Below are 12,801 nucleotides of genomic sequence, written 5' to 3'. Positions count from 1 at the left end.
TGCCACCAGGCTCTCCTGCTACCCACCCTGTGTGGAGCACATACTGGTGCTGGCTGCCAAGGATCGAGGCTGCTAAAGTCAGAGATGCTCTTTCCAAGCTGTGTCCTGATTGGGACAGTGGTCAAGTAAACTCCATGGTGGGCCTGTCCTCCGGGGTCCCAGCCTGAGCTCACCCTTATGACCAAGCCTCCCCTGGTCTGATCTGTGCCAAACAAGGACCTGCAGCCACCCTGGAGGTCAGATCCGGGGTCCCAACACCGTACTGACATGACTAGCCAACACACAAAGGGCTGCCCACTTGAGCTCAAGCAGCCAAGGGCCCTTTGGTGATATGGAGCCTGAGACTCTTTGTGTTTCAAGGAGCTAAGAAGCTAAGAGACATTTAATCCAGTCCCATTCACTCATTCATTCATTCATTCACTTAGAAAATAATTGTGCAGCACCTGTCATGTGCTGTGTATTATATAAATGTCAGGTCGTATGCTATACATGGGGAACTATGTGGTGAACAAAATAGAAATGGTTCTGGTCTTTATGGATATCAGTATTTTTAGGAGGATGAACAGACACAATATAGGCAAGCCAAAGATATGTAATTCTGAGCCATGATAAGTGAGAAAAAAAGACAAGAACAAGACCTGCCACATATGTCACAGACTCAAACCTGTGTGCTCAAACCTGACCTCACAGTACAGGTATGAATGCTCAGATAAGGTTCAAGCCACACAAAAATATTCAGAATGCTCGAAGCATCTGTGAGTTTCAACATTATTCATAATACATGCCAGAAAAAATGAAAATGAAAACTATGTTATAGGGAAAGTCTGAAATCTTTCCAGTTTTGAGATCAGCTGGTGAATCCTGATGTTAATGAAAGTGGTTAAGTTTGATGGTCATCGACTGCATTTGTAAACTCAAGAGATGTGAACAGGTGACACATATGTGTAGCATCTCCCAAGTCGAACATTGCAGTGGGCACCGGAAATCCCCAAGGTGTTAACTGTCGACTGGGAGCCTGCCCACCCAACTGTTTGGAGCACCCTCCCAGGCCTGGGCTGGGCCACTCCAGAGAAGGCTGGGCTGCAAATTCTGGTTGTCTGTTCTGTTTTCCTTCAACATTTGGCTTTGTCACCAGATTTCTGTGGAGATTAACCTGACAAAGCCCCGAATATAGTTCCTTCCATGGTGGGTTAGGTTTTCATACTCGATGAAGTCAATTATACCTACATCTTGGTGAAGCAGGCACAGAAGGGGAGGTTTGTATCGCAGAAAAAGCTCTTTTTAGATTAAGCAAAATAGAATTCATGCTTGAGAAAAGAGTGCTATTTCTGTCACCAATCTGATTTTGTACCCATTTCAGTTTTAAGCTCTATGTCCCATTCCAGAGCAAAATCCTCCTCCCCCTTACTTCTCCTCCTCCCCCCACCTCCTCCTTCCCTGATTCCATCTTTCCCATCCTCCTTCTCCCCTTCTTCCTTCTTCTTCCTCCCCCTCCTCATTTCCTTTCCCCTCCTCCCTCTCATTATCTTCTCCTCTTTCCTCCCCTGCTCCTCTTCTCCCTTCCTCCCCTCCTCCCCTCCTCATCTCTCCTCTCTCCTCCCCCTCATCTTTCTCCTCTTCTTCCCGCCTCCTCTTTCTTGCCCCTTTCTTCCTTTCTCCCCACTTCTCCTTCCTTTCCTTTGTATTTCAGTCCACATTTATTTGCCTTTGATTTGAGGAACAGTAGTGATGAGGAGACTTACTGTTAGAGAGAAATCAGATAACCCTGGCACTGCTGACCTAATTTATAGAAGTTCCTCTGTTTTCTTTATAACATAGGAACAGTTCAACACCCCATGTATTGATTTGAGCATATGTTTGTTTTTGCTAGTCTTCTGGGTTCTGTGAAGAAGAAAAGAGGAATAAAGAGGACAGCATCCTCCCCTTTAGCAACTTCCTATCTCAGTGGGAACCTCCTGTGTGATGGGAACTTTTTATCTAGATACACTGGAGACAGACCCAGGATGCAATTGTCTGCATGCAGTTCTCAGGCAGAGAGAATGGCTCAGGCTGCAAATGCTAGTAGACAGCAGGGTCAGAGTGGGCTGGAGGAAGGCTCTGTAAATAGTGTGGTGCTTAAACTGAGCTTTGGAGTTAGGAATGATCTGAAATTGGAGAGGTGGGCACCTGTCCCTCCCCAGATTCCAATTCCTGTACTGTGTAGACCTGCCTTCTTGACCAGTATTTTAACCTTTTCCTCCTCATGGCAGCCCCCTACCATGGGACCTTTCTTGAATTGGACCTTTCCTTCCCACTTCCCTCTCGAAGCAACCAGCCCTGTCACTCATGCTTATAGCACAGATGTTTCCTTTGGTGCTCCCAGTGGAAGCAGTGTGGGTGACAGATCTGGCATGGACTTAGAGTTCATAGTGATCTGAGTCTGGATCCTCTTCTGTTTGAGACTTGTGGACCTGGGCAAAATGATCCACAGGTTGGGCCTCTGCATCATCTCTTGTACGTGGGGGTGATGATCCCTATGTCAGGGCTATTTTCTGGATGAAGTGGGATAATGCATGGGTAAAAGTTCTGGTGCAAGTAGAGACACCCTCAAAATACTGGTTCCAGCTTTGCCCCAGTTTATTTCAGCCAAGCTTGATGGCAAAGAGGACTGGTAGGGGAGACAGGAGTGAAAGCACTCACTCTGAGGCAGCTATTCACTCTGGCCTTGGTCCTGGTTCCCGATTCTAGGAGAGGTGGCTTTTGGGCAAGTGACTTATCTGGAGTCTTCCCAATTGCTGTGCTCAGCATGAAACTGGATAATGTATGTGAAATGTTGCACCCAGGGGCTGACATGTAGAAAGTATTAGCATCACCATCGTGGCTGAGCCCAGGCCACAGAAACTGAACCCCTTGGAAGTATCAGAACATTTATACCAATCTTAGAAAGATGATGAAGCATGTTGGAAAGGATGGATCATCTCCATGAAGTCTTCATACAGAACTGTTCCCCATCTCTAGTAGAGGTCCCCACATGCCAGAACCATTTGGAAATTGGACCTGGGAGCCCCAATGTGACTGATTTTCTTGAGTTGCCCTCTGGAGCTCCCACACAACATTCCATCCTCAGAACTCACAACGATGCCGAGAGCTCATCACGTATCAATAACAGAGTAACCAAACCCAGGGCAGCCGGCATTCTGTGGCACTCTGTTTGCTGACCTGACAAACAAACCACGCACAGACAACAACCCGCCGGCCTGCTGCAGGCAGCACAGAGCCCAGGGACAGGAAGCTCTCCTTGCCTGCTTATTAGAGTGACAGCAACTGAGATCAAAGTGTAATGCACTGTTATCTTTCTGTTTTCAGGTGCCCAGCAGGATTGAACGGGCTGCCTCATCCAAGGAGCCCGTGGAGGGTGGCTGGGCAGAACCAAAAAAGGAAGGAGACTCAGCTGAGACATGGCCAACCCTACCACATTTTTAATCAGGGCTCTGAGTGCCCGGGGCCCTCCCCAGGACTTGGCTGTCAGGCCTGCTTCCATTACCTTCAGACTGCTCAGGTCCACACAGGTTTGGCATGCAGGAGGCACAGAACAGAGGGACCCAACTGAATTAACCCTCAGGAATAGAACTGCTTGCGGAAAAACCAAAGTAATATCTGAACCTATTTCCGTGCTTCTAGACCTGCTTAAAATGGATGCTGCTAACGGAGCCTGCCCTTACTATTGGAAAGTGGGCCGTGCAACTGATACCAGGCAGGAATATGCTTGCTTACTCCTTTACCCTTCACGATATTTAACAATAGTAATTATGATGATGATAGTGAAGACAAAAGCAGCTCACACAGATTGAGTGCTTACTATCACTTACTATTGAGTGCCAGGCAGTTTTCAGAGCACTTGACATATGTGAATGCAGGCAGTTCTGGTTTTAATCTGGACTTTCCTTATGAATTTTTTTCCTCTGTGTCCTTGAGGAAGTTACCCACCTTCTCCAAACAAAGAGATAATTACATAGGTTTGGGGAGAGAATTAAATACGATGAAGTGTGAGGTATATAGTAAGTTGCTCCGTGATGGTGACTAATATTATTTTTATTAATAATGTGAACTCTCCTGTTTATTTTCTTTTTTATACCTGTTTCCAAAGGTCTTGCCTTTCTACGACCTGTTCTTCTGAAACTGGGAATATAGAGATCCACCTTCTCTTTCTGGACAAACTCCTATTTAACCCTCAAGACCCATTTCAAAAGTTTTCTACACTGGTAAACCTTTGCAAAACCAGTTTCCACAGTGCAAAACAAATTGCTCTCTCTGCCATGCCTCCATCCTGGCCCTCCTTACATCATATGGTAATTGGGCCTGTTTATAGTCTATCTTCTTGGACAGCTTGGAACTTTCCAGAGATGCAATATCTACTGCACTCTCCTAGTTTAGCAGTTCTCCAGGTGTAGTATACAGACTCCTGGGCATCTGCAAAACACTTTCAGGGGGTCCTTGAGGTCAAAACTGTTTTCATAACTCTCAGATATTATTTGCATTTTTCATTCTATTGACATTTGTAGCAGTGGTGGGTAAAACTGCTGGCATTGCTTTGAATCAAGGATATGGCATCAAAATGTATAAGGAATCGTTGTATTCATCACCATCACACAGTTGCATTAAAACACATGCCAATTTCTTCACTTAAGACTGTCCTTAATGAGGCAGTAAAATGATTAACTTAATGAAATGTCGACCCTTGTCTTTTTAATAATCTATATAAAGAAAAGTGGGAAGTACATTTAAAGCACATCAGCTGCGTACAAAAGCACCATGGTTCAAGGTAATGTCGAGAAAAAGCATGTATGTGATTGAATTGTGAGCAGAATTAGTCATTGCTTTTTCATGACAGGTGCTTTTTACTTGAAAGAACAAATGACAAACACTGGTTATTCTGATTTGGGTATTTGGCAGATATTCTCTCAAAAATGAGTTAAGTGAGTCTGTCACTTTAAGGAAAGCAACTGGCGGTATCTGTTACCAATGAGAAGGTTCAAGCTAAGTGAAAATCAGAAGTTTGGAAAACTTTATCTGCCATTCTGAACTTGACATCTTCTCATTGAATGTCCTGGAAGAGAATTGAAGTGATAACTGGAGAATTGGAATTTTTGATGCTATATAATGAAATGTGCACATGTTTGGAAGATCTGTATGAGTCAGTGAAGCAGTTGTTTCAAATAAACAATCAAGATGTTTTAAAATCACACATGGGTAAAAGACCTATCGAGAGTGCAAGATGGGCACCTGGGTGGCACAGTCATTTGAATGTCCAACTCTTGATGTTGGCTCAGGTTGTGGTCTCCGGGTCATGAGATCCGGCCCCAGCTCAGGCTCCGTGCTCAGCACAGAATCTGCTTAAGACTCTCTCTCCCTCTCCTTCTGCTCCCTGCCCCCCATGCATGCATGTGTGCACTCTTTCTCTCTCTCAAATAAATAAATCTTTAAAAAAAAAAAAGTACAAGACAGACCAGTGGATTTTAATGTTGCAGAGTAGAAAAGTTCAGCTACACGGTTTCAGATTTTACCTCACAACAACCCTTAACCAAAACTTGTCAAGTGCAGGGGCACCAGGATGGCTCAGTGGTTGAGCATCTGCCTTTGACTTAGGTTGTGACCCCAGGGTCCTGGGATCGAGCCCCACATCACGCTCCCTGCATGGAGCCTGCTTCTCCCTCTGCCTGTGTCTCTGCCTCTCTCTCTGTCTCTCATGAATGAATAAATAGGGTCTTTGAAAAACAACAACAAAACTTGTCAAGTGTGGCTGTAGTACCAAAGAATATCCATCATTATCTGAAAAGGCTATTAAAATACTGCTCCCTTTTCCAACTATGTATCTGTGTGATGCTAGGTTTTCTCTCTGCATTTTAACCAGAACAAGCTATGGTACCAGACTGAGTACAGAAGTAGATCTGAGAATCCAGCTGTCTTTTTAAGCTGGACCTTAACGAGATTTGAAGATATGTAAAACAGTGTCACTCTTCTCACTAAACATCTTCGTTCTGTAAAATAGTTTTTGTAAAATATGAAAATATGTGACATATTAACATGTAATGGGTTTGTTATTGTTTTTAAATGAATAAATGACTGAATATTCATATAGTTCTTCAGTTTTAGCTCCTTATATGATAAATAGCAGCCAAAGCACTTTAGGGCCTTTCCTCAAAAATTTTTAAGCATGTAGAGGCATCTGAAGACCATAGACGTTGAGAGCCACTGACTCATGGCCTGGCACTTAGTAGGTACTCACTGAGTAGGTGTGACATCCAGGCCTTTGGAGGTGATGAGAGGGCAGGCTACCTGGTTCTGATATTTCTCTGCTCTTTTCTTCGAAGGACAGTATCTGGACTACCTGGCCCTTACTCCTGTGACTCAAAGCAGGGCTGGATGTGTTGACCTTGGAGCGCCTTCAGACTGAGTCCCACTGCCTGGTTTATGCTAAGTAGGATTACTTGTAAGCCCTCACATCCACATTCTAAAAGCACCTCTGTAGAAGACAGGTTCTAATTCCATTTCTTTTCTGTCTTTATTGCTGGGTTTAGGCTACAGTAGGGAGCCTATGGAATTGCTGAGACAGTAATTTGGAATTAAATTTAAGAAATGTTAGGGATCAAACCTAGGGCAGATATATAGGCTATTTTTAAAGACAGGGGTGGGTCATTTAACCACTCAGGCCCTCCTCTGCCTGGCTCAGAAAGGTGCCTCCATAAGGAGGGGAAATGCTGATTGCTCTCCCCTTGCTCAAAGGCAGACACAGGTAAGGGAGCAGTGACCCTTCCCTGATACCCCATAATCCAATACCCCCTTCGCCTTCCTCTCTCCTGCCTCAGATGATCCCTGTGGGCCTGAAAGAGCATCTTCCTAGGCCAGCCTTGTATGGCTGCCTGTCATTAGAGCCGAGGCCATGATACACTTGAGAAAACAGTAATGGAGCCTGGGAACAAAGATAATTATCTAATGTACGAAAACATAAGTAATGAAACTCAACCACCTCCAAGGCTTTCAGGGCTTGTGGAGGTGGAGGTGACCCTGGGGACTTAGTGCCACCAAGAGCCTTCAGAAAGATCCGATGCACTGGGATTCCTTTTGCTTGGGTCTCAGTTGAGGAGAGACCGCTGGGAAGACGGGCTGTTTGCAGCTTTGGATGGGGGCAGATACCTCTGTACAGTATCTTAGGTGGAGTTTCTCAGGCGATAGACTCAGAAAGGTGGCATTTTGGGGATAAGGCTCAGGAACCTCACCTGTGAGAGAACGTGAGAAGCAGGCCTGGCAGGGGAAGATGGTCTGTGGTGCAGCCACAACAGAGGCCTCAGCCACCCTGTGTGGAACTCAGAGTGGGGGCAACCCCAACAGTGGTCCTGAAGTGAATCAAGAAGTCTTCATTTCATTCCCCCACCATGGTCTGTCCCTAGTTGCCAGCTGTGCCTCGCCCCAACCAGAGTGAAGGGAATGGACCTTAAGGACACATGGTTCCCCTCAGGCTATGTGGTTCTCAGAGAAGGGCTCAGTGAGAGCGACCACCAGCCTGGAAGCCAGAAGAACAGGTGCCTGGGTCCTCATGGGTGTTCTGGGCTGTGCATCGTGGCACAGCCCTCAGAGGCAACAGAAAGCCATTTGAGGATGCTGGGAGCAAAAGATATAAGTCAAAGGGTGGGCAGAGCCGGAAACATAGTGCTTCAATACAAATAAGTACTGCTTCAAGTGAAAAGGAAAGAAACATAAAAGATACTCAGTGCATGTCTGCTGAATGACCCGATGAAAATAATGAGATTGTGTATGGGAATCTAATATATAAAGAGGATAAATCTGCTCTTGGGCAGGTGTTTAAGCTTTCTGTGTCTCAGTTTTCTCATCCATAAAATGGGAATAATAATGGTCCCATCATCCTTGATGTCTTTGGGAGGATGAAGTCATTTAATATGTTTAAATTCTTAGAAAAGGGCCTTGTATACAATAAGAACTATGTAAATGTTTGCTATGAAGGTGATCATTGCTCTTGTGGGGGTTGTGGCGGTTACTGTCATGCAGGGTGCTCTCCCACTGGGATAGCCCCTGGGTACCGCCTTGGAGTCCACCATCTCCCAAGAGCACAGTTGCAAATTTAGCAATGTGCAGGAAACCATGGAGGCACACCTGTGGCTTGGGGCTGGCTCAGGATTTGGCCCAGACAGAGTTTCTCAAAGCGTGGGGACCCCGGTATCTAGGGTTTCCTTAACGGGAAACATATAAAGCATTAAAGCAAGTATCTTTCTTGTGTCTGTCCTGTCTCAATCCTGATTATCTCCAGGGGAAAGTCTCAGGCTGGTGCTGGGGTGTCCCCAATGCATCTCTCACACTTGCCTGTTCTCTGTTTTTAATGACAAAAGCGCAGGCTGCAGACTCTGCACCTTCCCTGGCAGCAGAACCTTGGCTGGATTTCAGTAGTATTATCTTGCTTTCAGTCTTATTTTTCTAGCGACCATCTATTTACAAGTGAAATCTATTTTTAAATTACTGTTGTGAAAGATTGTTCCTAATGTAAGTTTTATAAAAATGAGTTATGCTGACTTAAAGAAAAATGTGAAATAAATATTTTTTAAATTTATTTTATTTACAGAAGGGGCTATATGAATGACTAGTTCGAGGTGCACTGGATTTAAGGAAACAGGCAGGAAGTGTTAGGGAGGCAGAATCAGCAGGGCTGGATTGGAACCCACCTGCATTCCTCTGCACACAGAGAATGCCCTTGCCTTCTCTCTGTATGGCTCTGATCTGACACCCCTTCAGCCTCATTTCAGGGCCACTTCCTTCAGAGACATACCCCCCAGATAGTCGCCTCTCTCTCTGCCCTGTTCCCAGAGCACTTCAGGGGACAATAAGACGTTCCGTTCCGTTAGAGCAGTACAGACCAAATTGCAGGTGTGTGTGCCTAGCACAGCACAGAGCAAGCATGTGGCGGGGACTCAAATGCTCACCGTGAGCCTGCACGTCCCCGAAGCAGGGGCCAAATGAGAAGCACATACGCTGATCCAGACCCGTGTACCCAGAGAAGGAAACTGCAGCCAAGGGCCCCTTAGCTGCCAGTTGCATGGGCCTGTGATTTAGGACTTTGCCCTGATCATACTTAGCTCAAGCTCATTCTGACGTGAGGAGGGTGTGAGGGCTGGGCGGTGAAGGGGAGAAGCGGGCAGCCACCATCCCCGTTTCTGTGAGGAGTCCATCACAGCTGATATCTGTGGTGGCTCTTGTTTTGTCCCCAGGAGCCATCCACTTGCATCAAAGCCACACACTCTCCTCCTCCCCTCCTTATGACCCTGTTGTATCCTTCTCCGCATCATAAGGTGATCAGCCCTTTATGCTTGTTGAGTTAGCCGCTGATCAGGAAGAAAGAGGGACTCTGAACCAACAGTCTCCTTTCAACAAGAAGATGACCTTATGTCCGTTTCCACCTGGCGGGGGAGAGAGTTTGGCCTGGTGGAAGGCTCTCCAGGGTGCTTTGATGTATAGACTGCGATTTGAACCCCTAGGTCCTTCACTGATGGCTTTGTGACCTCGGGCAAGTGACCACCCCTCTGAGAGCCTCAGGTTTCTCATTGTGATCCCTGCCTCCAGTGGAGCTGGCACAGTGATGGGCAGGTGGCAGGAGCTCCTGCTCTAAAGCTCTGGCACAGCCACCTGCTCTGTTCCAGGGTTGCCGTGGGGTGAGGGGTTGACATGTCTGGAGAGAAAATGTGAACGGGAAGGTGCTCCTGCCCTGCCTCCATTGTAATGGATGTAGATGAAAGATGAGATCCCATTAAAATGGAAAACTCAGGATTTGTAGTTCTCAAATTTTAGTAAGCATAATAAGCACCTAAGGATCTTGCTAAGAGATGCAGATTCCTGGGTGCTGGCTCCAGAGATTCTGGATGTGGCCAGAAAATGCATTTTAAATAACCTCGGGTATCTCATGCATGTGGTGCCCAGAATCTGGGTTGTTCCTCGATTGCAGGCCTGGGCAGTCTAGTTGGGAGGTCACAAACAGGGCCCACTATTCAAATTGAGAGTTTTCCATTCATATCGCGATTTCTTTTTCAAAGAAGCATTGGCAATACTGGGTCTGCTTTTCTGCCTGACAAGGTAGAGCTCAGTTGCTCTTGCTGCCTTCAAACAAGGCAATAGCCTTTATTTAAATCCTGGCTCAAACTCTCATTGGAGTTTGTGGCCACTGGCTGGGCCAGTCCCCTCACCCAACTGATTGGGAAACTGAAGCCCAGAGCCAAAATGGCTTGTATGAGGAGAGCCAGCTTTGGATGCCCAGGTCAGAGGTGACCTGGGAAGAGCTGTGTCCACTGTGATCAGAGTAGGTAAACAGAAGCAGCACATAAGAGAGAGTAAAGTCAAGGTAGGGTGCTCCTGAGAGGGGAAAAGCATGTGTGAAGACCTCCAGGACCGAGGGCCCAGCCTGTTGGTGGGGCCCCAAGAGGCTGAGGGGGGCCGTGAGACGTGGGGAGCAGATATGAAGCTGCTGAGCCCTGATGGGTCTAGGTCAGTCTAGATCAGGGAAGAGCTAACTACAGTGTGGTAGATGAGAAGTACGGGGTCAGCGTGAGCATAGGATGGGAGGGAAGGAGAGAGGAAGGAAGAAAGGGGAGCATAACCAATCCTCCCTGAGGCCGCAGAAAGCAAAGCCCAGAGATGGAGCAGGAGGACACAGAGAGAATCCTTATGGTGTTACTTGAGCTCCCAGATCCAGCTTGTTTCACAAGTTAGTAAATACCCACCCCACCTAGGGCTGCCAGAGAGGACACATTTGAGTTTCTGATGCACTGAATATTTTGGTTTTTTTTTTTTTTTTTTTAGCTAAGTATGTCCCATGCAGTATTTGAGAACTACCTGCACAGAAAATTAGTGGTTGTTTATCTAAAACTTACATTTAACCAGGCATCCTTTATTTTTATTGACTAAACCTGCAACCCTAACCTCAGCCATCCTTTGGCCTTAAGCCAGCCTGGTTGGATTTCTGAGGGTTGCAACTAAAGGAACCTCAATGAGAGCAGTCAGTTGAGAAGTGACTCAACTTGCCCAGGGTCACAAGGCCAGCCAGCCAGTGAGCATCTGGATTAGAACACAGATCTGTGACTCAGAAACCTGTGATTACCCCTCTGAGAGCCTGGGGGATGGCAGAGAACAGATGATCTGAAGCTCATGCGACAGAATTGGGTCTGAACAGAATATGGATCAGGAAGGGGAGAGAAAAGGGAGTCATAGTTTTGTTGACTGACAGAGGTGACATTCATTTTTTATATTACGTGCAGACTCACTCTTCAGTTATCTGTCAAGTACCTACCAGGTGCAGGGCACTGTGCTTGTTTCTCTGATACCTGCAGTGAGCCGATAGGATCACTGTTTAGCTTTCCCATTTTGCAAATGGGAGAGAGAGGCTCGCAGAGACCACGGGTCTAGGAGCCCCACGGAGCTGGGGTTTCCCAGGCGGCACCCCGCCAACCCACACAGAGGCCTGGCTGCTCTAGCGCTTGCTGTGTGTTGAAATCCAACTCCCCATCCCGTCTGAGCAAAGCAATGAAACTGAAATTGCGAGTAAATGTTCCATCTGTGTCTGCCCTTGGCAGGCATGCCTGTTGTGACATACCTGGTGTTTAATCCTGTCACCCGGTGCTCTGCATCTGGCCACAGGCCTCCTTGCACATCCCCAGTGTGGTACCCAGCCACGTCTCCTTTCTGTGTAGTGGGATGGAGGCTGCTGGGGAAGGGGGACAGAAGCTCAAGGCCTCACTGGTGCCGGAAGTTGGATCCAGGCCTCTGGTGCCATAGTAACAGTTACTATAGAAACACAAAGGCTGCACTCAGCAGGACTACAGGGATCTGTGAAGGGTTTTCATAGACTGACGCCAGCGGAGAGGGGCATCTGGGAGGTGGTTAGAGACCTCCCTACACACACTGCAGAGCAAGGGCCAAGTCTTGTCTTGGGGCTGCCTCACCTGTGTCTCCATCTTCCTCTCTTGCCACTTCTCTCTCATCTCCTCTCCTTCTGCCATGAAGTCTATAGTTGCGGTGGCTCAGGTTGCTGTTTTCTCCACCTGGAACACCCATTCTGGCTTCCTCACTTGGCAAATTCCTACTTACCCTCCAGGCCTCATATTGATGCTTTCTTTTGTTCTACAAATATTTATTGAGTGTCTGCTAAGTACAGGACACTGTTCTGGCCACTGAGGAGTGAGGCAGGCAAAGGCCCTGCTGCCAGTCTAGGTAGAGAGACACAGGCATGCAGGAAGCATGCAAGTAAATGAACAAGATGTTCATTTGGTGATGTTCAGATGGTGCTAGGGAGAGAGCAAGGAAGGGTGATGAGGCAGTCGGATGGTACTGGCTTATGGGGATTGGAAGCCAGGGAAGATGAATAGGGATTAGTATTTGTCCTCCCTGAACCCTCTGGTTCTCCTCACCTGCCTAATCTGGCCCCTGAATCACAGCACTGATACAGTGTCCCTGCCTGTCTCCCACTTGCAAAAGTGCCTTTTCCTTGAAGGCAGGAGCAAAGTCTCGTTTGTCTCTGTGTCCCCAGTGTCTGGTACATAGCAGGGACTTGATAAGGCACACACAGTTACTGAGTATGGAGTATGTGACCATGGGTTGGACAATGTCACAGAGAGCTCTCGCGTCCCCTTTATATTGATTCCATGACATGAGTGCGATTTGATCACATTTAATCACTGTAGAGATTCAGGAACCGAGCTCAGCCAGGTTTAGTAATCAGCTTCACGGCCACCAGCTAGGGCATAGTAGGGCTGAGATTCAAAGCTGGTC

At 46.9% G+C, this 12,801-nt stretch overlaps 1 long non-coding RNA gene across 2 annotated transcripts in view; it reads left to right on the top strand.

Moving 5' to 3' along the window:
- Window positions 1-12,801, top strand: part of LOC112926062 (uncharacterized) — a 132,370-nt gene that overhangs the window by 15,617 nt on the left and 103,952 nt on the right. The window contains exon 3 of one of the 2 annotated variants that reach the window (XR_003236247.2): window positions 3,346-6,113. The exons of the other annotated variant lie outside the window; for it this stretch is intronic. This is a non-coding gene — a long non-coding RNA (uncharacterized lncRNA). Of the gene's footprint in view, window positions 1-3,345; window positions 6,114-12,801 lie in introns of those variants that run through there. 2 annotated transcript variants of the gene reach the window in all.

Source organism: Vulpes vulpes, chromosome 4 (genome assembly GCF_048418805.1).
Source record: "Vulpes vulpes isolate BD-2025 chromosome 4, VulVul3, whole genome shotgun sequence".
NCBI classification, from domain to species: domain Eukaryota; kingdom Metazoa; phylum Chordata; class Mammalia; order Carnivora; family Canidae; genus Vulpes; species Vulpes vulpes.
The sequence above is the reverse complement of the archived record's forward strand: the minus strand, read 5'-3'. Positions and strand labels throughout refer to the sequence as shown.